The sequence below is a fragment of the Phyllostomus hastatus genome, unplaced genomic scaffold (assembly GCF_019186645.2).
Source record: "Phyllostomus hastatus isolate PE091 unplaced genomic scaffold, TTU_PhHast_1.1 phas_contig_86, whole genome shotgun sequence".
In the NCBI taxonomy this organism is placed as follows: domain Eukaryota; kingdom Metazoa; phylum Chordata; class Mammalia; order Chiroptera; family Phyllostomidae; genus Phyllostomus; species Phyllostomus hastatus.
In genome coordinates, this window is record NW_025333977.1 from 76,278,700 (window position 1) to 76,306,148 (window position 27,449).

At 42.2% G+C, this 27,449-nt stretch overlaps 2 long non-coding RNA genes across 3 annotated transcripts in view; one reads left to right on the forward strand and one right to left on the reverse strand.

Moving 5' to 3' along the window:
• Nucleotides 1-14,316, reverse strand: part of LOC123827141 — a 30,784-nt gene extending 16,468 nt beyond the window's left edge. Inside the window, exon 1 of the long non-coding RNA XR_006787191.1 lies at nucleotides 14,166-14,316. This is a non-coding gene — a long non-coding RNA (uncharacterized LOC123827141). The remainder of the gene's footprint in view (nucleotides 1-14,165) is intronic.
• A 2,159-nt stretch (nucleotides 14,317-16,475) lies between these two features.
• On the forward strand, nucleotides 16,476-26,799 carry LOC123827140. Of its 2 annotated transcripts, XR_006787189.1 has the most exons (4): nucleotides 16,476-16,646; nucleotides 17,801-17,971; nucleotides 23,228-23,328; nucleotides 26,653-26,799. It is a non-coding gene; the product is annotated as an uncharacterized LOC123827140 (long non-coding RNA). The 2 variants fall into 2 exon arrangements; XR_006787190.1 differs by lacking the exons at nucleotides 23,228-23,328; nucleotides 26,653-26,799 and adding an exon at nucleotides 22,032-22,298.
• Nucleotides 26,800-27,449: the final 650 nt, after the last annotated feature.

Below are 27,449 nucleotides of genomic sequence, written 5' to 3' on the forward strand. Positions count from 1 at the left end.
AGAAGGAATAACAGCATTTTTGGTCCCTGTCCAGTTTTCAGTATAATTATTTGTCAGAATCATATTAACCTGATGTATGACAGACCCATAAAATGGATTCATTTAGGTCTCCAGGAGCCCTCCCTCATTAACTCTGATATTTATAGCTGTGGCTGTGATACTGCAATCCTCCTCCTGTGAAACAGAGAGCAGGAATGTCAGAGTTCCCCGACACTGTCAGTGGAGCCGTTTGTTGCCAGTGTTGCGTGGAGGGACGGGATAAACCAGGCCTCGAGTCCAGGCCTCTGTGAAGCTTGATTGGCTGCTCTGCCAGTTACTCTGTTTCTAGGGAAGGGAAATATAATTAAAACCAGATACTTGTACACAAATCCCATGAGTTTAATAACTTCCCCAAGGTAATGAGGTAGAACAAATGAGACTGAAGTATTCACAGGGTTGGTTCTGAAACCACACTTCTTGCAATGATATCCTAGCTTTATCACTTCCTAGCTTGTGCAAGACGCTAAATTTCCTTAGACCTCAGTTTCCTCACCTGTAAAATGAGGGTAATAATAGTGTTTAACTTCATGAGGTTGTTGGGGGAATTGGACACATGTAAGGTACTTAAAACCATCTTTGGCACATAGCGATGCAAAATAATGTTGCTTAAAATTGTGATTACAGTTGCTATTATTATGATGGGTCAAAGCTAAACCAAGTTTTCATTCTGCAGGCCTACAGTCTTGACCAGTCGGTTTTACACTGTGTTCTAGTGAGCCCTGGGCTTGAGCAGAGGTGCCTCAGTTTCCCCAGAGGTGAAGGTGGGTTAGCTGTGGCAGCTGCAGCAGGGAAAGGCCCATCAGAAGGGATCCCCCGTAGTCTTTAGCCAGAGCCTTGATGCTTTTTTCTATTCCTTGTATTGGAATTCTGAGTTTTCATTTAAAGAATGAGCTCTTGGCCCAAAGCAAATTGAAAAGTGCAGCTCCAGCTATTCATAACCTGTACTGGTTCCCCAGCTAATCGAAGGGGCCTCTGAGTACTTGTTCAGCCTGCTGTTCAGCCAAAATGTGTGAAACTGTGGTCATGAGGCCCGGAAGTTTTCTTTTACTTTTAATTTTTTTGGAGAGTTACATGGCTACCACTTTGATCTCCTCACTGTGTCAAAGGCTAAGGATGTTTCCAAGGGCTGGTGAATGGCTGCAATGGAAATCTGACCTGTGCCAACGACAGAACCGAGAGCTTCCACTCCATCCAGACTGCAGAAAGGGGCTGTTTGAGATGACGAGAGCCGAGTTCGCTGCGGTGTTTCTCGTGTTGCCTGCTTGCCGGCCGAGCTTGTTCCAGGAGTCCGAGGCCTGTTGTGTTCTCTGACTGTCTACCAGTCTCCTGAAGACCAAGCCTCGGGCATTTGCAGTCAGCTCATATTCTTGGACGGGACCCTGTTTGACTCCCATAAAGCCCTTTAGGACTGATTCGTTAATTCTGAACAAGAATGAGAATGCAAAGGAGCCCTTTTTATTCATAACAAAAGATCTAAGTAAAACACTAATTTTGTCCTATCATTCATTTCCCCAGAACTTTAGTTTCTCCCCATTAACTATTGGAGAAAGTTCAAACCCTCCAGCTTGGCTTTTGGGCTGGCCTAATCAACTTTCTCTCTTACTACCCCTCCAAAACAAACTTTTTGATAGAGCAATGAAGTTTTCTCACCACCTTCCATATTATGTTTTCCTCAGCCTCTGTACATTTCCAAAACAGATTCATGTTTTTAAGACCCAATCCCGGATCTCCTTTTGTTCTCAGGCTTCCCTGAACAACTCAGAACAAAACAATTTTCCCCCTCTTTGATCTGCAACTGTGTGTTCTGTCTGCCTTGCTCATTTAGGCCCTTATTCCCTGATGCCCGTAGTTCTAGGAGTAAAGCAGTGTTTAATGAGAGGCACCAGCAGGGAAGGTCAGTGGCCATTACCAAGATAGAATCCTGAAGAGTGGCATGTGGCCCAGGGAGATGGAGTACTGCTAACCAAATTCTCCAAACATTCACAGATAAGTCAGAAAGCTCATTATAAGAGACATAGGCCACTCCCATGAACAAAATGCATGGGTCCCCTCTCCATGCATCAGGATGACAGGGAAGCTTAATTGGTCATTAGGAGGTTGACTAGACATTTCAGTAAAGAACGAAAATAGCTTGTGAACTATTAAATGGGACACAGTGAGAACTGACTACACCTTTCTCTTCCCCAGCAGGAATGGGGACTCTTGACCCAAAGCTCTGGTCCCCAAATTCAGTGTCTCTTTATTGGATATTGTCATCAACAGTGAAAATACTTGCTTCTCTTTTTAGCCATTTCTCTAAGCTCACAGCCTGATTTTTCTTCCCTTCTATGACTCATGAATTTTATCCTTTTTTTCAAGGAATATTTGTTGAACATCATTTACTGTGTGTCAGGTGCTTGGAATATAACAGTGAACAACACCACAGACACTCTCACACCACTGGGTTTACTGCAGTCAAGTTTCTAAGGTGACTTCGATATACCCGATCTCATCTGTCCAGACCTTGACATAAGAATTCTGCATAGTGTTACCACCTGACTTTCCTGAGTGAATATCTTGTGTCCTCAAAGATATTTTAAGCTCCTACAAGGCAGACGACAACTTATTGTAGTATTTCTCATGTATCCCTTACGATACCTAGGTTTTGCTGTGCATATTATAGGACTAAATATTTGTCTCCTTACAAGAGATACCATGTTTCTTACCAGCTGTAAGGGAAGAGGAGGAGCAAGACTTACACAGTTTTACTTCAGAGATTAAATCTAGGCAGCAGACACGTAATTTTTTTCATTGAGTCAACATTTAAAAAATTGGGATCACTTATACACATAAACATATACACATATTTCCAAGCCCCTCTGGATATTCACCTTCCCTTGAAAATCTGGAAGACCTGCAGCCATGGGCCTCATGCCCACTGAGCACAGTGCCAGCACGTCAGTGTGCCCGACCACTTGGGGGAGCAAACGTTCACCAGGAGGCTGCAGTCCCTGTCGCTCTGATTTCATCACACTTAGCCTGCTTCACTTACATAACAGCTAGTCCTGAGGCATTTGAATCTATGACCTCCGTCTCACACAAAGCCAGTATATTGGGAAAGGGGAGGAAATAGCCCCCTCGACCCACAGAAAAAGAACAACGCCATGCCAACCCTGTGTTTCCTGGCATTCAGAGATGAGTTGAGGCTCACAGGCTAGGGCTGCACCTTGTGCACCTTGGCCCTGGGCCTTTCTTACAGTTAGCTTTCTCTGGAATGTTGGTACTCCCTGCTGGGGAGCCTATTGGGACTCCACATGGCTTGTCTCATCTAATCCAAGCCTTGTGCCTCCCAGGCCCTTCTCCAGCACACCCTCGGCCCCATCTCAGTGGTTTGTTGGCTTTGTTGCCTGCTGACATGAACTACACTGTTATCCTGCCAAGGAAATCTGCTTGCCTCTCTGTCCCTTCCCCCATGCCTCTTTCTCTTTCTTTCCTCACTCCACAGGCAGTGGAGGAATTATAGCCAGGAGAAAAGAAAAAAAAAAAAGGGAGTGGGGGAGGAAGGAAAAAAGGAAGGAGGCAAGAAAACATTTAGAGAGAACATTTTACATACTTTATCCTATTTGACCTCAGGTCCCTGTCCACAAAGATTTTTTTCATGTGTGTGGGTATGTTTGTATGTGTTGTGTATGTGATGTGTGTGTATGTGTGGGTTTTTTTATGGGGAGATAAAAAGAATAGAATAGATCTGTAATTATTATTCAAGCTAGAAAAGAAAAAGAGGTAAGAGTATGGAGCTGGTAACACATGAGACAGCTACTGGGCAAGGGCATGGCACTTCCTTGTCGAAGCACCAGATACACGTGCATGTGCGCACAGGAATGTGTGCGCACATGAGCACACAGATGTATATGCATTTTTTTAAGATTATAAATAAATCACTTACTTATATAGAAACTTGGAAAATAAAACCTGAAAGAGGGAAAGGAAAAGGAATAAAAACCAAACAATCTTATCACTCAGATCATTTCTAGTCTGTTTTCTATTTCTATGCATAATGCATATTATTTTATATAGCTGAGAGTTTATATTGCATACTAAAGTTTATTAGCTTGCTTTTTTCACTCTTAAAATTGTATCACAGACATATCCGAATGACATAAAAAACTCTTTGTAACCATCATTTAATAGTTCCATTATATCCATAGTGTGGATTTTCATAATTTACTTAACCAACCTCCAATTTTTGAGCATTTAGAATAATAGAAGTTCTTTGCTTTTATAAGTAATATGATAATAAATATTTTTGTGCATAGACCATCGCACTTAGTGTTATTTCTTTAGAATGTTTCCAAAAATGGAATTGCTGGACAAAGAGTAAAAGTACTTTTCCATTCGTGAGTTGTATGTATTAAGTGGCTTTCCTAAAGGTGATACTGCCTTATCTTCCCAATATCTCCTTTGACAGTGGGTACTAGCAAACTCATATAAATTTTCAATTGGCTGTAGGCAGCTAAGATATCCAACTACACAAAAGAGTTACTTTATTACATAACTTGTGAGTGTCAACAGGATATATCATTTGAGAGTAACCAAAGGCACTAGCTAGAAAGGTGGTTACCCCGGCTACACTACAACTCAGTCTTTCTAAGGGAAAGAAGAGAGTAACCCCTGGTTTGTTCCTGGATGTAGCTCCAGGATCTCTGTCCTTCCCTAAGCCTGTCTTTGATTCCAGGGCTGATTTACGGCATGTCGCACCAGTGCCAGTGAAAGAAGGTGGCCACCTGCCCATCATACTGCTCGCCGGAGGAAGCAGTCCCTCACCTCACTGTCACAGAGGTCCCCTGCAGAGCCCATGGGGCCTCATTGTCCTTGATGCCCTGCTTCATTACAAATTCTCCCTTGGTCTTCTTCAGTGTGTCATCATCATCTTTTCTCCCTTCTGTACTCAACTTCTTTTTCTGAAGTGAAAGGGAAGAAATATTCCTCCAAAGTACACTTTCATGTTTCACAACTGTGCTGTGTTGGACCGTTAGATTTTTTTGCTTGTTTGTTTCCTTATTACTTATTGTTATTATCATTTTCTCTTTGTTACACACACTTTCTCCTTGTAACTTCTGGAACTGGTCCAGAGGGAGCTGGTCTGGCAGCCAAACTGGCATCTGCCATTGAGCTTCTATGCCTCACGAAGCTCTTGTCACAACTTTCCTGCTGCTTGGAGGGAACTTTGCCCCATCCCATGCATTGCCTGGTGGGATGAGAGGAGGGCAGTAAGAGGCCACCTTTGTTTTTAACCTTAGGGATTCGGATTCAGTGGTCACCTCAAAATGCCGGTCAATTTTCCATGCCATGAGGCTACTTGGTCCCCATGTGAACGGCTGCTTGAAGTTTGCCCCATGCCTCCTGGGCATCCCTGACTTTTCAGTTTGTATAGAATAGAAGCCCTTTCTGGAGACATAAAATATACAGTGTGGTCCTAACATTAAAATCCAACCCCTTCCTCCTGAGAAACAGTAAACTATCTCTGTTGTTTCTCAGGGATTGCCAACCCGATTCTCTGTCTTTTGCTAGTCCTCTGATATTTTCATTCTGATATCAGTCTGTTTCAAATTGGTCATTTTCTTAATGCCAAGAATTTTTTTATTAATTGCAATAAATTTGCCATCTCCATCTCTGAGCTTCACATCTTTCTGAATTTTGCAATATATGAAAGGTTTTTGTACCTCCTCCTTCACTGGCCAGAAAAGAGCAACTTTCAAGGCTGAGTGCAACCTGAAAAGAATTTTCCTACTCTTCAGATATTACAGATCTACGATAAATCCTGTGTCTCTCAAAGGACTTTCCTGTTTAACTGAACCAGTTCTTAGGGAGACATGCTCTCTATTCCAGTCTTAAACACTGAACCTGGAGGGGTGACAGTCCAGGTATTGAGACAACTTGGTGGGATGTCTTTCTTTTTGTTCTTTTGTTTTTGTTTTTTGTCTTAAAAAGCCCATTATTGAAGGTAACCCACATAAGTTTCTTGCTAAATTAAAGAGCTTGCTAACAGATTTTAGGACTAAATTCAGTATATCTCTTTTACATTTTTTCTTGTATTATAAACATAATTCAGGTTTATTGTAGAAAATTTAGAAAAATGAATTATCAAAAAATAAAATAAAACCAATAAAAATTACCTGTAATTCACCAGAGATATTTAATTTCTTGCATATATTCTTTCAGACATTTAAAAATATAAGGTCTATCTGGATAAAGTTCAGCCATTGTTAATATAATGAGAATGGTTTAAGCAATATGGAAGTCACCTGGCAGCCAAGGAGAATAGGCTAGAATGTGCATGCATGAACAATGATGACTTCACTGTACTAGTCGTTGGGGTTGGTAGATGCCATTGAGTGAGCATGTGTACTGTGTGGCTGTCACATTCAAAATGATTGAGCGAGCAAAGCAACAAAATTGCATCAAATTTTGCATTAAATTTGAACATTCCTCCATGAAAAATATTTGCTTAGTTCAGTAGACTTTCAGGGACAACGCAATGAGTGCAGTGCAAATAAAAGTGTGGCACAAATGTTCCAGAGATGGTCAAGAATCTATTGAAAATGATTCAGGTTCTGGAAAGACTGCAACAAGTAGAACACTTGAGAATGTTGAGTGTACAAGGGCTGCAATCAACAAAGATCAGCGAGGAACAGTGTGAGAACTAGAAGCTGATTGGTGGATTCCAAAAACGACAGTGTCTGAGATTTTGATGCAGGACCTTGGCATGAAATGTGTCATGGCAAAATTTGTTTCACAGCTTCTGCTACCAGAGCAGAAGGAACATTGTGCTACAGTAGCTAATGACTTGATTCGATCCACTATGAATGAACCAGATTTCCTCAAGAAGGTCATAACCAGAGATGAATCATTAGTCTATGGTATGATCCAGAAACAAAGGCCCAGCCATAGCAATGAAAGTTGCCTGATTCTTCATGACCAAAGTTGCAGCAAGATCAAGACCATGTTAACTGTGTTTTTTATTGGGAAGGTGTTGTCAATCACAAATATGCCCCTCCAGGCCAAACAATAATAAGGAGTACTTCCTTAATGTTCTTAGTTGAGAGATGCAATATGGCAAAAACAGCCATAGCTATGGGCAACTGGTGATTGGCATCTTCATCATGACAATGCACCTGCTCATACATCATGTCTCATGAAGAGCTTTTGGGTGAAACATCAAGTCTCCCAGGTGACTAAGCCCCCTACAGCTCAGATATGGAGCCCTTCGACTTCTGGCTTTTCCCAAAATTAAAATCTCCTTCGAAAGGGAAGAGATTTCAGATCATCAAGACTCAGGAAAATATGATGGAGCAGCTGATGGCCATTCCAACTAAGGCTTTTACAGTGTTTTGAACAGGGGAGAGATGCTGGGAGAACTATGTGAGGTCCCAAGGTGCCTATTTTGAAGGGGACTGAGGTGTCATTGTCCTAGGTACAATGCTTCTTGTATCTTGTATCTTGTTCAATAAATGTCTCTATTTTTCATAGTACATGGTTGGATATTTTCCGGACAGACCTTCTGTGTATGTGTGTGTATTTAAATGAAAATAGAACCCTACTGTTTGGTAACAAAAGGAAAAATGAGATGATAGAGAAGAAAGGAACGTTTGTCCAATCAGGTCAGTGCCCTCTCCTTCTGCTTAGGTCATGATTATTTATTTTTGTCAAGGAAAGAGTCTCCTCTAGGTTGCATGACCAGTCTTGGGTAGCTTTGGGTTCTTGGGCGGGCAACAGTCAATGGTGACATAATTCTGTGATGGGAAGTAGTCTAAAAGATTGCCTCACATTGGAGTACCTGGTTTTGACTTACAAATAGTCAACTGGGCGTGGTTATGACAGTGAAAATGATGACCAGAAGCCCCAGCTAGGGCGGGGTTCCATCCTCTTGACCCACTGATATGGTTACTTCACCCACCTTTTCTGTATGTTGAAACCTAAGACTGACAGAGCCTTTCTGGTATGTATTTCAGTTAATGTAGTCCTATGCTATCACCTTAGGCAGTTTATAGAGGTGGACTTGTTATAATTCCTACTTTGTAATCATTAAACTCCATACTAAGAAATATTTTCCCAGCCATATGAGATACAGCTTATCTTTATTTTAAAGAGTAATATTTTTAGATGGTTTAAATCATGACACTCATAAAATGTATAATGTCAAATATTTTATTTAGCTCACGAATTAATGATAGAGCCAGTAAGATGTTACAACTGGTTCAAAGGAGACTCCAGATATATATGTATATGTAATCAATATCAGGAATTCTGAAATAAATAGATGAAAATCTTCCTGGCTGGCATAGCTCAGTGGATTGAGCATGGGCTGTGAACCAAAGTGTCGCAGGTTAGATTCCCAGCCAGGGTACATGCCTGGGTGGGAACCCCCAGTAACCGCACATTGATGTTTCTCTCTCTCTTTCTATCTCCCTCCCTTCCCTCTCTAAAAATAAATAAAATAAAATCTTTTAAAAAATCTTGTAAATATCCATCCACAGGGCAATTATCAATTGCATTCTAATAGACACAATTTGTTTGCATTTCTATGGATAAGAATTATTTGCGTATTACTAGCTTTTAAACTACAGAGTTATAAAATAGCTCAAAGACAATGAATGATGGAGATGACCCTTAGATAAGACACCCAGTAATCTTTTTTCTATTTTAAAATCTTTCACATTCTTAATTGCAGTTTGGGCACTCCTGCCTCAGCTGCAAGACTCTTTTCACTCTAGGTATATGCCATGGAGTAACATTGGTGAGAGCAAAGGGGAAAACAATACCCAACAGGGAAGCTCCCTTTGGGCTGAATTTATTGCCACACCCCCTAGACCATCAACTGGTCCACAGCTATTTGGGGAGAAGAAACAGGAAGAGGTTGGTGTCATGGGTGAGTCCCCATAGTGGCAACAATGTGTCTAGCAGTCACCTGGGTGTGGAAGACAGAAATCTGAAACTTGCTCCATCCAGTCCTCTTGTTCCAACATTCCTAGGGGTAGGATCTCTTTAACAAGGTGAAACTATAATGTCAGAGTAACCTTTGAGACTGAGTCAGAGGGTGACTATAGGGTGAGATGGACCCAGTTCATATAGTTTTGTTGCACAATTTTTACAAACTAAACCATTTAAATACTTCAAATATTTAAATCCTTCCTGCCAGCATAAGCTTCACTGTGATTGCATCAGTATCTAATTTTAACCACTACATTAAACGTATCTTCAAACAGTCCTACCAATGATTAATTTAAACCATCTCTTCAAAATAATGTGTTCACGGTACTCCTCAGCCAAACGAGTGGTCCCCAAAAGCCATCGGGGGAGAATGATGACATTTCCGGTCAGCAGCAGCAAGCCAGGCCTCATGGGGACTTCCTAGTTGGCCTGGTGACAGCAGCTTTCTTGCCTGGAGTGGAGTTCTCACAAAGTTCACTAAGTATTTGTTTTGGAGATACCTCAGATACTAACTAGTAATAGTTTCTTCTAAAATAGTTTGACTCTAGCTTGTTTGAAATAGGACATTCTCCCTGTCTTCTTTGCCTAAATCGGAGTTCTTTGTCTTCAAGAAAAAGGTTCGGCAAAGAAGTCCTCTATTATTCTGACCTCAAGAAATCTATTTTTCTAGGGTAATGTGGCCTCACAGGAAAGTTAAGCAAGGACATGGGTGGGGATAGTAGATTGCTTCCCAGCAACTTGTGAGTCAGATTATTATTATTCAGTTTCATCATTTTGTTGGAAGGGAATTCCCAGAACTCCAACAGTTCTCAGATGCTTAGATTACACAGAAATACATTCCAAAGTAAAAAACACAGTCACAGTGCTTTCCACCCATCTGCTTCTTACTATTCACTAATATAATTATCCTCTCATATGTTGTCTGGTGTACATTCTTAAGTCTAATTTGTTGGCTGAATAAGCCATGTGACCATGGGCAAGCTTCCTCTTGACCCCACACATCACAGCCCTCATCTGTGCCCAGGGTCAGGGTAGCCAAACGGTTCAAGTCCTTCCGACTCCACACGTACATTTGCAGTTCTCCGAACTAAGTCTGAGTTTCTTTAGAAAGCTTGTCAAGAACACTGTGCCTGGCCAACCCCTTGCAGGATGATGACATTGTACTTAATCCAATTTCCCAATTAAAATGAACTTTTTTATGATTTTTTATTTAGGGTCTGTCTCCCTCTGCTAAGGGTTAAATTCCAAGAGGACAGAACCAATATCTTTCTCCCTGAGCACTGTCACTCCAGCACCTAACACGGCGCCTGGTACGTTTCAAGCACTCAGTGAGTATTTGTTGAGCAAAGGATGGGGGGCACCTGGGAGCTGGATGCCTGCCTGCGCAACACTGGCAATGAGGAAGCCTGACTAGGGTAGGGTTGGGCGAGTTTCCCGAGCTTCTCTGACCTCAAAGGCAGCAGGAGCCTTCAGACAACTTGACTACTGTCGGGGACCTCTTCTAACAGCTGATGCTGCAGAATCAGCAATCCTCACTCCCTAAAACAGTCCTAGCTATGATTTCACACTCTGGGGCAGACAAAGCAATACAGCAGTTGTGGAGCTCTATACTTGTGAGGGCTATACCTATAGAAATTCTGGATGGCCCAGGATTTAGACACCTGCCTCTCACCTCTCCACCCTGGCCCAGGCCTGCCACACCAGCTTCTACTCCACTTGTGGTGCTGACCCTCATCTCCCCAGCACAGGGTATTCTCAACCTCCTAATGCAACTTGGCAAACCAGAGCCACCACTAGCAGTGAGCCCTGCCTGCTGTGGGGTTTTGTCCACCAGGAGGAAAGGGAAAACTCAAAAGGTAGGTATGGTTAGACCAAGCCATGACCCAGAGAGCAGTTATTTTTTAATACTTTGCATGAAGGCAGCCCTGCCAGTAGCATCCTTTTTGTTTTCTTTTAACTCTAAAGAACCAAATGTTCTGTAGACACTGGTCAGTCACTACAAGTTACACAAAGTGCAAGGTCTGAGCTTTATGTAAAGTGCAGGACTTGCTCCATACACATGTGCCGGCAGTCAGTAGGCATGCTGAAACTTCCTTCCAGGCAGAGAAGCTGGGAGAAGGCCCGGGAAGGCTCCTCTCCCCTCTTCAACAGACACAGAGCTCTGCCCTCTACAAATGAATATGCCTCCTCACTGGCACACAAAACAAGATATTTTTACCTAACATCAAGTTAAATTTTAATAACAGTTTTAAGCTTAACATCTTCCTGTATGGTCTCCACAGGCATTTTGTTTTACTCTTGAAATCTGTCATCTCTACCAGAAGTTGCAAAATACAATATTCAGAATTTGGAATGACAACAACAAGGAATTGAGTGGAAGCAGAAAGGCAGAGCTAGAGCTCTGCTGGACTTTGGCAGGCTCACTCTTTGTCACAGGCCTTACATGTTTCCTAGGACAAAATTATCTGATTAATATGTGTGCTTTCCATAAACACTACCCATAGAATATGACCAAAGGCAGTATGCACTTAAACAAAGAAGTGTGAGGATAAAAGTATTTTCTTTCTTTCTTTTGCTGAATCTCTTCTTGGACTCACAATCCGGATATTTGACAATGTCAGCAGCCATTTGTCAATATCCAGCTGCTGAGACACATCTCCTGCATGAGATGAAAATAAACAAAATGCATGTTTTGCAAACTGTCAAACAGATGACTTGTGATTATAATACGTATCTGAAATTTGCATTAAAAATTTTTACCCAGAACCTACAGGGAAACAATTGGATTTTAAGTGCGTGTGTGTGCGCACACTCCTGCTTCTGCAAACTCTGAACAGGATGGGGGAGGGCAAAAGGAGAAGTGATAGCAGAAAGTATTTTCTTGCAACAATTAACAGGCATGGAGATGGTTTGGTCTGGGAAGACTTACTGCGTTTACGGGAAGTTGTTTGTATATTGCTAAGTGATTTGCATACTGCTGGGGCAACCGGTCCCTGCGCTGTTCCCCTGGCCTCTCTTCTCCTGCTTTCTCCTGCCTTCTTCCCAGGAGGAGGATGGCAATAATTAAGCTAGCAAGGAAACACCACGAACAAAAGACTTGGCGGCAGTAGCAGGTGCTCAAAGTCACCTCTTACTTTTAAGCATATAAGATTCTGGGGACAGATCTGCCCTGTCAGTTTCTCAAGAGTAGAGTCAGACATTATTTTCTCTCTCCTGGAAGCAAAACCATTTGAGGGATTATGAATGTTATTCTGTGTCTCAGTCTGAAGTTTAAATCTTCTCAAGCATGTAGTTATTAAGATGCCAAGATGCCTCACTTAATTACAACCTTCATTATGGTATTGAATACTTTAAATGCACGATTTATCACACCTGAGGAGAAGAGCAGGTCTGTCTTAATGGACCACTCTCAGTGGGCCATCTATTGATTATCTTCTCTACTGAATTAATTCCTAGTAATCGCCTAGTGAGCAGTCATTAAAGAAAGTGTTTGCTGCAAGCGCAGGGCTGGGGTTGGTGGGATGTGATGGGCCTTTCATATTCCAGCCACTTTTGCTCCTCTTGCTGTGCTTTGAGCCCCTGTAGTCAATGATCAAAGGCCTTGAGACCAAACTGGTGCCTTCACTATACAAAGGCTTTGTTTATAGGGGACCACAGAACAGAGCAGACAAATCAATTCCGTCCTGAAGAGTTGATTCCAACTGAGCCAACTATACTTTAAACCCTTAAGATCCTCTTAAGACTCTTTCTGGTGTCAAACAACATTGGTCTACTGAAGAAAGTCTAGCCCCGGAGGTCAGTGCTTTGGGAGTTTCTATCATGTGCTGGGTGCTGTGTTGCCTCATTTTGCTGAATTTAATTCAGTCGTTGAATGAAGTCTCTCATTCATGAAGCTGACAGCAAAGTACATGTTATTGGCTGAATGTTTGGATGAGGTACCTGAGGTTCAGAATGGTTGTTGTGGGGGAGAGGAAATTCCCCCTTTTCCCTCTTAGTTCTTCTGGCTGGTCTAATAATCAAATTAACATGAGACAGATTGACAGGAAAAACATAACCAAATTTATTACCTATGTACATATGTTCTTTAAGAATATGATGCCTGAGGACAAATCATAAATTGGGCGGTTGAGGCTTATATGCCATCTTGAGCTAAAGAGAAAGGTGAGGTTATGGTTTAGGACTTCAAAGGAGAGGAAGGAAATTCACATGGAGATGGAAAAGTAAATGTTTGGTAAGTAAGTGTTTGCTGGCCCATCTTGAATAATGGGACACAGAGAGGACTTCGATCGAACAGGGCTTGCTCAGGGTCCTCCTTGTCTGTCACACACACAGTGTCTGGCAGAAGTAACTCCTGCTCGAGAGTGGTTGATAGGGTAATTAATATGGGCTTCATAACTTATAGTTTTAACGTGGACATTTCACCTAAAATGTCCAAAGGTGTGCTTGAGTGTGATATTGCTATATTACAGAATTATGTGCTTATGACTTTTTAATAAAAGAGTTTGTAACACAAAAAGGGCCTTATTTGTGCCGGACCCCTATAGTTTATATAAAACTATATGGTTGACTCCTGAACAACTGGGGAAATTAGGGACACCAACCCCCATGCAGTCAAAAATCTGTATATAATTCTCAACTCCCCAAAAGTTAACTAGTAGCCTACTTTTGACTGGAAGCCTTACTAATAACATAAACTGTTGGAGAACACATATCTTATATGTTATTTGTGCTACATGCTGTATTCTTATAATAAAGTTAAGCCAGACAAGAGAAAAATGTTATTAAGAACACCATAAGAAAGAGAAAATATATTCATTGGAAAAAAAAATCTGCATATACTTGTACCCGTGCAGTTCAAACCTGTGCTGTTCAAGGGTCAGCTGTAGTTATTGCCTATGATGAGAGCTCCCTTTCTGGAGCAGGTCCTCCACCTAAAGTCTTTTAGAAGTAGCTGGGGGAAGGTCAAAGTTTCTTCCTGATTTTTTTGTTTGTTTCTTAAAAATAACCAGCTTAAGATAATCAATATCCAAAAGGACATACTTTGGGGTAGCAAACTTTTACTCCCACTCATTATGGGTGTATTCGAAGCAAACAATAGAGGGTAGGCGGTAGCTCTGGTTCCAGGTAGGAAGCATTGAGGAGAATAGCACACTGACCTGAGGGCTGGGAAGACGAAACCCAAGCTGTGCTTCTGCTGGGTAGAGGAAGGAGGTGCGTGAAGACCCAACACCTTCCAGGTAAACTCCATTCTCTTGTTCTTTAAAAATCCCATTCAGGGGTCACTTATAGCACTAGGCAAACCCTCTGTCACAGGTACCTCATTACAAATGATCAGTCTCCTCTAACTCAGTCCTCAGGCAATACCTAATCACTAGTGCATTAGTGATTAGGTATGTTTGCAAGGCCAAAAAGTGAAGGTCTGGCTGGTCAACTCTTTTCAAACTGTAGGTAGACAGGCATTGTGGGTGTTTTGGGATAGTGTGATTGTGCAGACACTCCATTTCTCTAACATGACCCTTCACCCTTTCGGTCTTTTTGATTCAAACTGGCCTTGTCTAGTCTACTGGCGCCAGGACTCAACTAACCGCCTTTCATTTCCTTTCATCTTTGAATCCCTTAGGACATCAGGTTCTGGTCAGCGTCAAACCGCCTTAGAACAAAGTCTCAGATCTGCTGATCAAGGACACAGAGTTTTGGATCAAACTAAAGATAACATCTTGACCTCAGTTGTGATTCAGTCCCAGGCCCATGAAAAACAACCATACTCTCTTGCAACTAGACAGAATGGTGCCACAGCTGATATCACGGCCTGATACAATAAACTAGTCTTGCTCCAACCAATCAGGAGAGCCCACGGCCCCTACTCCCTTAATTACCATGATTAACATTTTTTTTTTCTGTATGTAGTCTGTTTCTGTGCAGGCCATCATGGAGCCAGGTCTTTGAGCACAAGCTCAGCTGTGACTCCAGATGTGGCGTCATTCCCTTAATTAATAAACTTTTACTTTCTTGGCTGCAAACTCCTGTTTGCATTTGATTGGGCTTTGATGTGTGCAGGTAAACCCTTTAGTTCAGCAACAGTAGCTGCCAGCAGCCTCTCTGAAGTCTGTGGTAGGCACGGGTGTGTGTCAGAGACAGGGGTAGATGTCTGTTCTCGTTAGGCACCTGATAAGATCCCTTCCAACCAAGTTGGAGAATGTCCTTTATTAGATGTCCTTTCCAATAAACAAAATCTCCAGGTGGCAGTCAATGATCTTTAAACTTTTTGTCTTCTGAAAGCTCCCTGTGAAAGGATACAGTTACTAGCTTGGCATTTTCTTGAAGGGACTCTGTCCAACCTTGGCAATAGTGTATGATGTCTCCTTTCAATAATGTCAGCTCGAAAGTTTCTTCATCTAATTTATGTCCAGCTTCAATGCATTATGATGCATGAAGGAATATAAAAAGGCAGGGTATGCCAGGGAGCCTGGAAGAACCACACAGCTCAGTTTTGGGGTTTCGCGTAGCCCTGACTATTTGTATAATTTACAACCGTTGTATACCCGTACAATATAGCTAAAAGTTTTTCATCACTTATTTTGCAATGCTACCTGTGTAAATCAATATAAAAACAAAATCTTCCAGAGTCTCTTCTGAAGCAGTGCAGTTATTTCTGCATATACCAAGATTTTTACCCTTAAAACCTCAATTTCTATTAAACACTAAGAAGTCAAATTTATGAAGACATTTTATAACCTCAAGGAAAATGTTTCATACATGTTAAAGCCAATTATTAACATGGACTTATTTTTTTGTAAACCTGGGTAAACTATATTATCAATAACTCAACAGACATGTCTGTTTTACTTAAACCAATAAACTCAAACTAACTTTTATTTTCTAAAGATTAACATTAGCTACTTAAAAAGCATTTGAGTTAGCTTCTGTACTTCTGAGAACATTAGAATAGCCAGTCTTTACAAGCACTCACCATTAATTTTAACAGACTATCTGGAGGTCGAAAATTACCTCACATTTACAACATAAGTATGTAGATACACGCTGAAAGACACAAACACAGACATTTTAGTCATGAGAAAAACTCATTAGTTTATTAAAAAAAAAAAACAGTTATGCAGTAGGCAGTTAGCCAGGCAGGAGCAGAGTAGAAATGATAGTCCAGGTATAGAAGGTCACCAGGGCAGAAAGCCCTGAATATCCAGGAACAGACAAAACTTGGGTTGGACCTTGCCCTCAGGGTGACTTTCCTCCCCTAGCATATCTCCAGTTCTTCCGTTTAGACTCCCTGACCTTTCATATTGCTGGTTAGGCAGTTCCAACTCTCCTCTGTCCTTTCCTCCCCTGGCATATCGCCAGCCATGTATTGGAACCCCTTAGAGGAGGAATGAGGGGGAACTGGAAAATAGCCTCTTAAGACTCCCATACAAGCTCTTGTCTGACCACTTCCTTAAGCATTAAGGCCTAGAGATAACATTTTGTCCTCAGCTCTGTTTCAGCTCCAGGCAAGGAAAGCAGCAAAACCAGGCAAGCACTGCCAGCCTGACTTCAGGACCAGCTGCACTGACTAATGACCTCCTGCCCTGGTGCTGACCAATCAGTAGAGACCACAACTCTGAGGGAACACAGTGGGAGAGCTGGTGAGTGTTCCATTGAGATACCCCCCTGAGACCTCCACATAAAAACCCTCAAGGCAAAGGACTCAGCACTCCTTTTTTGCTTCTATAACTTGATTCCTGAGCCCACACAGCCCAGCTGGCTCACTTTCCCACAGCTCACGTCTTCTACTTCTGTGACTTTCTGAATAAACTTTTGCTTGTATTTAAGTCTTGGCTTTGAGTTCTTTGTAAGCCAAAACCCAAGGACCAAGGTCTAACATCTGGTGCTGCCTGCTGCTAAAAATTGGATCCAAATTTTGTTTTGTAGCCATTAATGATTTGTTATCTGTCCTTGACAAAATGGGTTTCGGATGACCTCCCCCCTTTTAAAATAAGGATAGTCATTCCTTAACACCTCAAAGAATTGGGCTGACACCTAAACAACATTGTAGGTTGATCCATTTATCTAGGTCTTATTTTTGAAGATTCCAGAGACCAATTAAATATGTTTTCCATTAACTCTTCCTAATTTTATAGTGAACTATTTCCAATTGTGTACACACAAAATTAATTTAGAAGTATCAAAGAATCCTAATCTCAGCTATTGATGGGGTTTGTTGGCCTTGGAGGCATTATGTCACTCATTAATTTTAGTTTTTCCTTTCAGATCTGTAGAGTCTGAACCAACTTCTAAGGAAAAGCAGCCTTTACAGGCACATCTCCAGATGAGCCAAATACACTGAATATCCCTATAGGACTGCTTCATGCCCTAGAGGAAATTTTTGGATTCTTAATCACCTAAGAATACCCTAGCAAGGGCCAGCAGGAGCTACTGGGTGGCACTGGATCCATAATGCTTCCCAGGCACCAGTCCCTCTCCCGAGGTGAACCCATCCCAGAGTGTCCGCCCTTCACAAACAACTCTGCCCTGGGGCTTCTCCAGAATGGGTTGCATTAGCACACTGGATGCCTCGGGGCACTCGTCTCCACCACTCTGGACTGAGGGGAATGCGACAACTATCATCACTTCTTCTGGCTCTGTAGTTTGTGGAAGCAAGTGTCCTTTCCCCTTCAGAGCTAAAGAGAGTTCCATTTCCCATTTAACCAGCAAAGACGTTGTACAGACTCTCAGTAAGCCATCCAGTGGAAAAGTTGAAATTAAAAACAGCAATCCAATTTTTTTCCCCTTTCCCTAGGTTATCTCAACCCTTACCTCAAAGATTTTCTAAGATGGGCCCAAATACAGTCATGGACCTGCTACTTAAAGTGAGGAGCCTGGGATTCTGAGAGAAGACTCAAGTGCAACTGTTAGCGTGGTTGGTGACACAGACTGTGAAACAATTCAAGAAGAGAAGAAATTGCAGAAAGTAAAGTTTTTATTTTACTTCTCCAAGAGAGGGAAAGGGCTAGGTGCAGAGAAGTGTACTAGCACTGAGGGTTTTGAGCTTTTATGGAATTATAACTGGATTAAAAAATAGTGTGTGGGGGGGTGCTGTTGTGTGGGCCCTGGGCTGTCAGGAGCATTGTAACACAGGAAGTTGTGGCTGGTTTTGCATTAGCTGCAGCTTGTTCCAGTGCTATCTTCTGCCTGCAGCTATGGAGAACGGTTAGTTCTGTTCTTGCTTTCCAGTAATTTCCAGTCCTGGGGACATAAGCTCAGAAGAGTAAAATGGCAGTCGTGTTCAACAAGGTCGTAGGCCTGCTAGGCAAATGGTGCCACCACAGCACATGGCGCTGGCTTTGTCCTTTCAACAGCCGGCCCGAGCTTGTCGCTAGCACAGATGGGTCCAGGTCTGCGGAGAGGTCCAGGGTGAGCATCTTCAGAATCCAGTCCACGATGCCAAGTAAATGTCAACATAAGAAACGTCAAACCTGTAAAGAATTTTTATAAGCTATTATTTGAAGCAAACTGATGACAATTGCCAGGAAATAAGATTCAAATGTTTTGAAGAATACATTTTCTTTTATGCATTTGAAATTAAGAGGGAAACAAGGAAAATTATAGGAAGGTGGGAGAAAGCTAGGTGGGGATTGGATTATTGGTTAGTTAACAAGATTCTGTGCTCTCCTGAGGGTAGTAAGGCTTATATCAACTAATTCACAGAAACAATAGACAGGGCTTGCTTTAGACAAAGATAAACGTGTCTGGGGCGTGACTACCCCCACAACCTGCTCCATTGGTAATTTATGACCAGTTCACCCTGTGATGTTACTTTGCACAGAATCTCCCCGCCCCTTTTTTTGTCTGCAGTGGGAATAGGACCTCTTCCTTCTGACTCTCCTCTATGCATTTATACATAACGCAAAGGTCTTGGATCTTAAAGGCTGTTGTGTCCCTCGGGGGCAGCTAACGCCAGAGCAGAGACTCAGTATGCCCTGGGCCCTTGGCAAGATGTGCTCCTGAACCTGCTTGCTCCTAGTATCACCCCAACATCACAGTCTCTCTCACTTTGTATGTTAATCCTCACTCAAGGGGTAAAAAAATTAATACCAATTTAGTTGTACTTTAAAAAAATAGGGAAAACACTTAAACCTCAGAGTTAAGTCTTTTGAAGTGCCCCCTCCCCACCACCCCGTGTGGATCTCCACTCTATCCCTTTGGTACCCAGATTTAGCCCCTGGCAGTAAGCTACCCAGGCCACACCTTGGACAGTCCCAGCTGGGGCAGGCTGCCAGTCCTGTCCAAGGTCTCAGTGGGAAGGGCAGGCATGCTTTTGCCTGCCTGAAAAACTGCCACTTACTTGAAGGTCACACGGTCTGTGCTTCACTGGTAGTGTTTCCTTGCCCTGAGTGTAGGCACTCCTGCCCTTGTAGTTCTCATCACAAGTTTCTGGGAATTCCCAGGGAATGCCCTACATTCACTCACAAAATGATCCCAGTCTGACTTGTGTTTCTTCTTTTTTGTGAACTCCATGTAGCCTTGTGGGGTGGTGGGGAGGAGGAGGCACAGGCCTGTGTCACCTTCTGACAGGAGGGTATCAACTGGGTACAGCTCAGGCCAGGGACCCTGCAGAGATTTCTCGGGAAACTGCTGTTTCAGATGTCAGTCATGCCCTTCTCTCCCTGGGACCCAGGCACCCAGGCGGAAATCAGTATGGTCTGGGCTGGGGAAAAACCTGGGGTTAGACATTGTAAACACCAACTCAGAAAGTTCCCTTTTCTTTCTATTACTCAGGACTGAGTCATTTTTTGTCCTGTGACTCACAGTCTTTTCCCTCTTAGGGAAAGTCTCTGGTTTTCAGACACATAGCATTGCCGAACAGCAAGTGGGGTCCTGCTGCCGGCTGCCACCCTCTAGACAAAATTTCAGAGGCAAAGGTTTGGTGATAAAGGAGAAGAGTCGTTATTCAAAAGCTTCGCAATTTTGGAATAACAGCTTTCCACATAAATTAGTCACTTAGGCCTATCAATTAAGGGTAAACTCTTTAACACTTAAGTTCTCCTATCATTTCCTCTGTTAGTTTTTAATTATCTTATTTCTATAGGGCTAGTTTACAAACTAAAACAACATAAGATAAAAAAGCTACACAATTTTGGAAGAATGTCAGTGTCTGCCTCAGAGATCGTCCCCTCTAAAACACCCAAAGAAGAGTAACCCACCACCCTCTGCCAGGACAGCCTGATCCTGGGCTCTGCCTGGAGTTCCTTCCCTTCCAAAATACTGTCCATTGGGAAATGCAGGCAGCTGCTGCACAATCATCTGGGTGTCCTTGAGGAAGAAGAGCCTGAGAGCCAGAGCCAGCCCACCAATGGCTGTCCAAGATCCCGAGAGTGCTTCTTTTATTTCCAATCTTCTCTCCCATAATTCCCTGTGCTCTGGAGGCACTCAACTTCTCAGCCAATCCCATCCCCGGCTCTTTACCATTGCGTTGGGCAGCTGCCCCCTATGGCCCTTCCCTACTCCACCCCAGTGGTCTGATCAGATCTCTCTGTATCAAGAGTCCCCGTTACCCTCCTAGGGACCTCTGGTGTATCACAGAGTCCAGATCGATTGCAGCCGTGCTGGGCCAGTACCCAGACACACCCTTGGAATTGCCCTGTGGCTGAGAAAGTTTGTCAGCCCAACAGTTCACTAAGGCTGTGTCTTTATAACTCTAAGAGAACGAATGACTGAAAAGTTTACTGAAAGAAGAAATTAGCCCTGGACAGGTGGCTCACTTGGTTGGAGCATCCTTCCGTGCATCAGATGGTTGCAGGTTCCATTCCCCGTCAGGCACACACATGGGTTCCAGGTTTAATTCCTGGTCAGGGTGCACACAGGAGGCAACCAATCAGTGTTTCTCTTTCACATCAGTCTGTCTCTCTCTCTCTCTCTCTCTCTCTCTCTCCTGTACTCCCCACCCCACCCCCCTTCCTGTCTGTAAAATCAATGAACATATTCTTGGGTGGAATTTAAAAAAAATAAAATTAAAAGAAGAATAATTTTTTTAAAGAAAGAAGGAATTAGCTCCATTCTTCCAGTTGCTGATGACTGAAACCTCTTCTCTTCCACCCCTCATTCCACTGGTCAGCAAATCCTGAAAGCTCTGCTGACAGAACACATTCGCAGTGAGCATTTGGGGTCACCTCTACCACTTCCACCTCCTCCAACACACCAGTGCCTCTTTTAACCCCTTCTGACCTCTCCCTCTAATGGCTTTCTACCTCATGGGGTCAAATAAAACCAAAGCCCTTACAATGGCTTCAAGGCCCTACAAGTCCTGGCCCCTTGGGATCTCTCTGAGCAACACCTCTGCTACTCTCCTCCTACTCATTCCTCTCCAGCCACTGGGCCTTTGTTCTTGTGACTTCCTTTTTCTGGAAAGCTCTTCCCAGAAATACACACATGACTTACTGCCTGTTGAACTTTACTCAAATTGAGGCAGGATAGTAAAAGCTAGAAAAATTCCTGGGCAAGTGGAATAGGGGAACTGAGACAAGGAAATTAAACAAAGCTGAACAATTTGAGCAACTTATAGCCAGCTGGAGAATGGTAAGAACTTATCTCCCCTAACCAAGAGCACTTGAGAGCAAATGGTTCCTACCTTCCCTCCCTAACCAAAGAATATATAGCTTAAACCTCCCTGGTTTGGGACATAGAGAACAGAGACCCAATTAATGCCATTTGTGCCAGCTAATCCCAAGAAGAGATGAAGCCAGAGGAATAAATAACAAAAACCCCATTAAAAGCCACACCGACCCAAGATAACAATAAGACAGTATAGCGGGCCACAGAATATCCCTGCTCCCATGTGCTCATTTGGATGCATCAGTGTATTAAAAATGGACCTGGAAATCTGATAAATATCCTGTTGAAACCCTGCCCTAAGATTCTCACTCACAGAAAAAAGGTAAAAAGCCCTCAGGACAAAGACTCAGGGTGGGTTCTCTAGAGCTCACCTATACCGCTTGCTGGGCATGATCTTTTTATTTTCTCTTAAACTCTAGGGTCCCCAGAAGACTTGCAGCCAGGGGAGCAGTGGGCGGTGGCAGCTCAATCTGGGCTTTCCACCCCGCCCCTCCGATCCTGTCTCCAGGGCCCCCGTTTCTTTACCTCCCTGGGAGCTGACAACAGCCCTGCCTTGGCTCATTCCTGTCCTATAACTTTTCTAGACAACCAGAGCAGAGCACTGCCGAGGCTCTCTCCTGTTATTTCTACCCTAAGCCCTTCCTTCATTTAATTGTCCCAGCCTCAATAAACATAGTCTAAAGTCACCTGGACTTGTGTTGTGAAATCCTTCCTACACAAAGTTAAGAACCTTTACTTTAAGACTTTGTTTCTCATTAATTAGTTAAACCTAGATGTAAAAGATGGGGAAATTGCCCCAAAATCCACACAAGCAACTTTCCTCCACTTTCTTTTAAAAAATTAATTTAATATAATTTTTATTTTAATCCTCATCTGAGGAGGATATGTTTGTTAATTTGAGAGAGAGAGAGAAGCGCTGGTGTGAGAGAGAAACATCAATCAATTGCCTCACATTTATTTGTTCACACCCTGACTTGGGATCAAACTTGCAACCTAGTAGTGCCCTGAGCAGGGATAGAAACCCGCAATATTTTGGGGTACAGGATGATGCTCCAAGCAAATCACCTGGCCAAAACCTTTTTTAAGAAGGTACCCATCTATTGAGATATGACCCAATTATAAACACACACAAATTACAAACACACACACACACACACACACACACACAGATTCTATTTTGTATTTGCCCACGAGCAGGCTATGTATTATGGCGTATGGGAAAAAAATCTGTCCACTTACTAATAAGTATGTCTCAAGAGACTATCTAGATGAACCCTGGGCAAGTTCTGACAACCATTTATGGACACTGACAAGTGTGAATTTACTTTAAAAAATAGCTATGAGTAATAAAAATGTCAAGCAAACTCTTTCAGTAACCTGTATAGATGGCTTCACCTTTTTACAAAGCTTCAGCATATAAAACAGGTTCTGATCCTTTAACCAGGATAAAAGCCTATTCAAGGCTGTGGCTGGAAGCCATGGTAGCAGTAGCTCAGAGATGAATTTAATGGTTTTTAAATTATGGTTTTGGGAGCTTCTAAATTATTCTCAGAACCTGGGTAGGGCCGGCCTGACCCCTTGCATATACTCGCTTTCAAGTGGAAATATTTTGCAGGTTGGCTGCAACATGGAGATGAAAAATCGAAACACATATGTAAAGCCTGCTTTTCTGTGCCATCCCCATCCATGACTGTCTACGGAACACACAGTGCACCCGTGAGTAAGCAAGGAGAGACGGGCTTGGTGCCAGCTCAAATTATAGATTCTAAGTCAAAACAGAGTTTAAAATTCAAAACACAAAGTATCTTGGACCCAACTCACTTTATCTTCAGTGGTTGAGTATTCCTGTATGTTTCTTTACACGCCCTCGAAATCTACACTCTGACAAATTTTCAGAATTTGGTGCCAGAATTTGAACCTATGACGGTTTACCTTTATGTATCAAGTGAAATTTAAAAACAAACAAACAGAAAACAAGCAAACAAACAGCTCTCGATTAATATAGCCTGAGGCAATGACGAAACACTTGGCTTGGCTTATCTTTAGATGGTGGTGCCCTACAGGTACCCAGATTTTAATCGGTCACACAAAACTGCACATCCAAAAGAAAGAGTTTAAAGGGGTCCCAGAGTTGTTTCATACTCTGCACACCACACATATTCTGTCCTTCTCTGATACAGCAGTCATGCTGTCAGCAGAGATTTCTTTGGGGAAGACATTTCTGTGGGAAAGACATACTGAGACATACTGTCCTCTTTAGAATAAACTATGTCAAATGAAAGAGCCAGCTGCTTGCCTGTAGCTGAGCTGAGGAGAGAGAAAATTTAAATTGTAGTGATTTTTCTGTCTTCATCTCTGTCAAATCTTTTTATTCTGTATTTTAGTCTTTTCCCATCTCTTTCAAATACAGGTGAACACTGGGGAGGCTTGAAGTAAGCTGGGAAAGCGAGGGTGCTAAAAACCTGAAACTTGGAAGGAAAGGAGATCCTACATGTAAATATTACATTTCAGATTACCAGTATTTGTAAATCATCTCTATGTCCTCCTGCTTACTTTTAAATTCAACGAGCATCATCATATCTGTCAGTTACCATGTGCGAGGCCTATGCTAGCCACTGGAGGTGTTGCCAGAAATGAGACAGGATTTCCCCCTCAAGGGATTCCTCACGATGTGAGGACCTAACATAAGCAATCACAACAACACAGTAAGTCACCAAAGACACATGACATTAAAACTCAGTTGTATTTCTACAGCTTTAAAGACATTACATGGTGTTGGGGAGGGGGAGAATTGCCCCCTCTACCCTTCTGTAGTTCTTGCAGCTGGATTAATAATAAAATGATAAAACTGACATAATACTAGACAGGCAGGAGAAAAAAACAATTTAGTATGTGCACACAGGAAAATCATAATATGATGCTCAGATCATAAAATGAGGCTCAAAGAAATGATCCAACAAGGCACCTTTTTACACTTTTTAGACAAGCAGTAAGTTTGTGAGAATTGACAGGACAAAGGCAAGTAGTGCTCATTAGAAAGGAAGCAAGCTTCGGGTATTCATTAGTGAGGAGTCTAAACAAAGTAATACATTGGAAACAGGCAATGAGATTGGATTACACAGACTTCAGCTCGGAGTTTAACCCCGGTGATAGAGGGGTGTCTTCCAGGTGTGGGAGGACACGTTTCACATGGGAAATTACTTGCTCTGTTCAAGGAGATTAGGGAGGATCGACGTGCCCTGTGGCATTGGCAACTGGTCTAGTCACTTTAATTTAAAGTAATCAACATGTCATTGTGCGATATTTTGAAGTGGCCTGTTTTGAGCCCCAATGATAGTAAGAGGTAAAATGACAATTTTAACATACTACTAAGAATTTAAAATTCCTAATGATCCCAGGCTTTCTCCTATATAAAATAAATATAAAAATATCTATATTAAAGCTGCATATTTTTGTGTTGGGGATCCCCAAGACCATCTCCAAGTCAATGATTTGTTAGGAGCTTTCACAGGACTAAGCTTATGATAATACTTATGGCTACGTTTTATTACAGTGAAACAATATAGAGCGGGATCAACAAAGAGAGAAGTCGAGTGGGGCAAAGTCTGGGAAAAACCAGGCACAAGCTTTCCAGGGTCCTCTCCGTGGGAAGGGTAGTCACACAAGGTGTGCTTAATTGCCCAGCAATGAATGAAACCCTTCACAAGTGACAACTCTGTGGAATGTTACCTACCGGGTAGGTAACATTAGAGGTAACATTAGAAGCTCTTTATAGACTCAATACCCAGGGTTTTTACTGGGAGCTGAGCAGAGAGGAAAAGCCTCTAACTGGTACATACGTAGTTTCAGACTTCCAGAAGGAAAGCAGAAATTCTGCGTAAACCATGCTGTTTGCACACACAGTTTAGGCTCAGTGAGCCACTTTCATCACTCAAGAAAGGAGGAACCTTTCTGAATTCCAGCTTCCCAGAAGCCCGCCAAAGGCTAAGTGTGTAAGCAGAACTTTCAAAGGATTATGATCAGGCCTGTTAAATTAACTCTGTCCTTCACAATTTATATACACATTTTGTGCAAAATGCTCTATCACTGTATGTTTTTCTGTCTACCTGTATGCCACTTTTCTTTTTAAGATATCACTGTATGAACAACTTTCCATGCCAGTTCATGCAAGCAGGTCTACCTACTTCTTTTTTGTAGTTACATAGTATTCCATTTTAAGGATAAACAATTTGTTAACCATTCCTATATAGGTTGATATTTAGTTTGTTTGCAGTTTTGGGCATGATAAATTGCAATACAATGAGCACCATTGTGCATTACGAATTCATGCCTATGGTTTCTGTTGCATAGCCTTCTGGAAATGAAATTTCTGGTGTCATTTGATTTGGGAAAGATCACTGTGTTGCAATTTTAGTGGATGTATTAATATGTGCACAGTTTGTTGGAAAAGCAGAAGATTAGGAAATGATTAAAATATCCAGGTGACAGTTGATCAGGGCCTGAACTAAACTGTGGCAGGGGACTTGGGGAGGAGTAGCAGCAGTGTAGAGCTCATTGGAGGCAATACAACAGCCCCCAGCTGGCTGGCTAGCTAGTGCAGAGGCAGCAAGGAGGAGTTAGAGGTGACTTCCAGTTATATGGTCGGGTAGATGGCAATTAGGGGGAACACAAGGAGAGCAGTTAGGAAGCAATTATAATTAATTCAGGGAAGATACAATGAGGGCTCAGATATTCACTTGTTCATTCATTCATATACATCAAGCATCTGCTATGTATCAGCCACTCTGTTAGCTGTTAACATTGGTACTTTTTTTTAACCAAAATATTGGGATAAAAATTTGATGCAATGTGGATTCCAATTAACTTGGCAATTAATTATCGACATTGCTATTCTTTTGTGAATGGCACAAAGCTTAGTAAAAGCTGTAGAGAGAGTGATGGCCCCAGATGCTTGAATAATTTGCATACACTTCAGAGTAAAAATATGAGGAGGGAGGGGAAAAGGCATTATAAAAGCAAACAGATCTCTCTTGTGTCTAGGTTTGAAGACAGACTCCCTCCCACATGCCCACTTCAGACAAATGCCCTTAGCCAACGTGAGCAGACGATCCTCCTCCTCGCTGCCCCAGAGAACCTTCTCCCCTGCACAGTCCCGGCATCACTTGTGTGGGCTTCAAGTGGGACATGAAAGAGAGAAGCCAGTAAGCAGTTCTTTTTATTCTTTTCACTGATCTGCTGTTTCTTTCACATTCACACCCCTCCTCCCTACTTTGTGAGCCTAAAATGCAGCTTCCCAACATCTGAAGCCCAGACACATGTAAATCACAATTTGAATGACAAGGATAGCTTTATTTTTATAGAGTCTTATGCATACTTCAATAGAAACTGACATGCTTTTATACATTTTATTTCACAACTTGTTTGAATTTATATTGGAATCTGCTTTCTGATTAAGTTTTTTTTGTTTCTTGACTAGGCAGAAAAGTCCCATTCTGCATCCATTTGCCCCCAATATATGTAAAAATGTTATTGCATACATCCTGTAAAATAGCTTTTTCATAGTCTTTGAAGCTCATATGGTGGGGGGTTGGGGATGTCACACTTTTTTCTTTCTACATACAGACTTAAGTTTCTTTATTCTCCTTTTAATTCATGTAAAAAGTCAAGTTACATTCTCCAAAGAAGATACATAAATGGTTAATAGGGACACGAATACATGTTCAACATCACTAACCATTAGGGGAATGCAAATTAAATCCACAATGTAATACCGCTTCACGCTCAATAAGATGGCTATTACCAAGTTTTAAAAAAGGCAGAAAATAACAAGTGTTAAT